The following is a 3,486-nucleotide window of genomic DNA, read 5'->3' as shown; positions in this document are numbered from 1 at the left end:
ACCAAGGGCTAGGGCCAGAGTTGGAAAAAACAGGCCCTGATCTCACACACCACATGAATAAGTCCCAGCACCTGAGCCCCACCGTTAGAAACCTTGCCACCCTGTCCAACCTCTCCATACTTACCCAGGAGAGACACATGGAAGGACAGGACACTTACTTGTCTACATTTTTCAGGACCTTAACTTTTGCAGCCATACGTGTTGACTTTCAGACAGGCTGAGAGCACTCCTAAATTCCACTTACATGGCTGGGAACTGTGGCTCCTCAGTCCACCTAACAATTAGGCTATAAACTCATGCTAGTCATTGATTCACAGCAGCAGGAAGATGTAGCATAGACCATACAATACAATTTCTAGAGTAGAACACCAAAATAAATTTCTGGAGTAGAAATAGGGTCACATTCATATTTCCTCTCCATAAGAGTTCGCTCCTTTAATTTGGTTTAGGGGTGGGTGAATTCAAAGCCAGTAAACATTTTCCTGTTGTAGTACTGCTAAAGCCACAGTCTGTGCCAATTCTGGTGCAAATCTTGCCACAGGACATTATAATATTTGGGAGTAGTCAAATTCATGCCTTACATTCTGATCTGTCCACCCGACAAAAACCAGCCAACAGCATCGGAAAACCTCTCCTCCTCAAATCCACACACCCTTTCTGTAACACCACAACAAATAACATTTCTTTTTCTATGTTATGCAATAGCCTTACAATTCAGTTCTTGTACTGTGGTCATGGCTGCCAAGTAAGTCACTTCAGTACAAAGCCTCATCAGCAGTACCTGTGAAATTATTTGATAGCCAGACCACAAACAGCCAACTTACAGTTTTGAATTAATAAAAGCAAAAACTGAGATGAGCTGCATGAGGAAATAAAATTCTCCAGTGCCCCTTCACCTTGCTTAGCTTGGGGTTAACCATAGTCAGGATACAGGTTCGGAGTAGGCACCGTATTATGAAAGACCAGGACAGTTGTAACAGATTTCCCTGACCCTCCGAGGCGCCCAGCTCTCCCAGTCTCGGGAAGGGGACACAGATGTTAGGCTCACTATTTGTTGTCAAAAAAGCCAAACAGCTTCAAAGCTTTCTCCTGCAAAGCAGTTCAGTGGCTGGAGGCATTCTCCAACCCAGAACTCTGGTTAGCCCGAATTTTTCTTCGGAAGATGCAAGTGCATGCATCAATTCATTCCAGCACATGGTGCCATGGCCATGCCTATCTGCCTTCCCTCGTTTTCCCCTCTCCCTGCCCACTTCTTTCTGCAGCTCTGGGCCTTTGCAGCTTGCCACAGACAGCCTTTATCAGGGGATCCTCATGGTAGCAGAGTCCCAAATGGAAACTGTGGAGCTGCTCCCTCACAACCTCCCCTCCCCTTCTCTGTCACCATCTGGCTGCTCTGCCTTCCAACAAATCCAGCAGCTCTACTCTCTGCCTGGGGAACCTCCTGTTTTTAACTCCGCTGAAGAGCCCGAAGTGTGGTTCCAGAGACCATTCCAGTGTAGGTCTGCACAATAAAGTTACAAAGGAAGCTGTGATTACAGAGCGGAGGTTTAAGTGCATCTGAGACAGCTCCCCCCCAACCCCCTAGCTAGCTGGCTGCTGCAGGCAAGTGTTAAAGCCCATCTGGGAAGAAACAGGCCTCCCGCTTCCTGCTGCCTCTGCCTGCCAGGATAGCCGGGAGGGATGGCAGGATGATGGACCAGAGCTAGACTGGAGCACAGGCGGCTGGGGATTGGGTTTGGCAATAGCTCAGTCGTCATGTTTTCATTTTACAAGGTCAAAACCAAATCCACCTCTGGTTTGGGTTTTGCATTCGTGCCTACAGAAACATGAGAGTATTTTAGATTTAGTAAACCCCTGCTTCCCCACCCCCTACTCCCCACATCCCCTGCCTTCCCAGCTTGCTGGCTTGTGACCAGCAAGATCTAAACCAACCATCTCTTCCTTCCCTAATTCCTGTCTTGCTTCTAGGACTGTAAAGAGAATAAAGTAAAAACAGATAGACAAAGGCCATTCTCAGTGCAGCCCAGCAACTGCTGAGTGCAGTCCCCAACTGGCCTAGCAGAGTCCAGCCTAGGAAGGTTGCAATGAGAAAGGCAAACGCAGCTCCGTCCAGCTCAACCCAGACAGTCTGGAGCAACAGGGAGTGAATATTCACTTGAGACAACAGCCAGAGAACACAAAACTGCACTCCGAAGTACACCAGAATGAAAGCGGTCAGGCAGTGAATAACAGTACCTGGATCACAATGTAAATACCAAGACATTTCAGAGTGGGGTTTGGTTCTAGAAAGGATCATGATCTATGCAAGAAATCCTAAACTCTCAAACATCCCTCACTTACCTTGCATGTCCTGCTTACTAACCTTACAATCTCCAAAAAACATGTCCAGCATCCTGGATCTTGGAGTACTCCATACTCCTCTGGCAGGCCTCCCCTCACCTTTAAACATAGGCATTTTTGGTACTTACTGATACCTTCCGTCAGCCTGTTACCTCTTCTCTGAGGTAAAAGCAGAACACGGCTGTTTCAAACACGTCCCTGGGGCTGACTCCCCCTGGCTATTCTATTCTTCAAACTGCTGCTGCTGCACTAGACTGAGAACCACAAGACAAGAGGGACTGCAAGAACCCAGGGGTGAAAGAAAAGAGATTAGAGTCCCAGAAACAGAAGTGGATTCCTAGTGATGAAATACAGTGGGTCTGTCAGGACTGAAAGGGGGAATCCAGTGGGGGAGCAGCAGAAAGCACGCATCAGGACTGAGCTGTCTCTTTGGACTGGAAGAGCCCAGGTAGCAAATCAGGTTGGAAGCATTTCAAAAGATTCATGTTTGGCGGAGCCTGGGGCTGGAACAGCAGAAGATGTTACAGGTCAGGACTGAGGTCTCTGGCAAAGCCCGCTGGCTGACTGGGGATGAAAGTTTCTCCAGTGCTTCTCTACATGTTAGCTGGCCATAGCCACGCTGGTAAGCCCACTGCTTCCCTCAGCACCAAGAGCAGCCCCTTTCTCTGTTTTCCAAGAGAAAAATCCCTGGAAACTCTCTTTCCTCCTACAGACACACACACAAACCCCTCTGTGCTGAGCAGATCTTCAGCAGCTGTCTTTGAGGGGGCAAGACTCTGTACACACGCATCTCGTCCTCGTGTGCTTTACAAGTTACACTTTGCTGCAGGCATCACTAAGCCTGCTTAAGGCCAAAAGGGCTTTGGGTCCCCTCCCCTTCTTCCCCACCGCTTCTCTTTTCTTTCTTTCTTTGCTGGAATAGAGCAAGCAAGCTATTATTGTCGGTCTGGCCTAGTACAGTTCCTTTTGGCAGTCACAGGCCTTGGACCTCAGCCAAGGTCTATCCCAGGGGATGTTGGGAGCGCTTTGAAAATTAAATCTCTCAAGAACTCACGAGGCTGCAAATGCCATGATGTTGCTTGACCTTGGGTTAAACTCAGCGGAAGAGGAGCAGAAGCGGTGGCGGCAGGAGGCGCCGCCCCACTT

The sequence above is a fragment of the Egretta garzetta genome, unplaced genomic scaffold (genome assembly GCF_000687185.1).
Source record: "Egretta garzetta isolate BGI_Z169 unplaced genomic scaffold, ASM68718v1 scaffold29, whole genome shotgun sequence".
Taxonomy (NCBI): domain Eukaryota; kingdom Metazoa; phylum Chordata; class Aves; order Pelecaniformes; family Ardeidae; genus Egretta; species Egretta garzetta.
Note: the sequence above shows the minus strand (reverse complement) of the source record.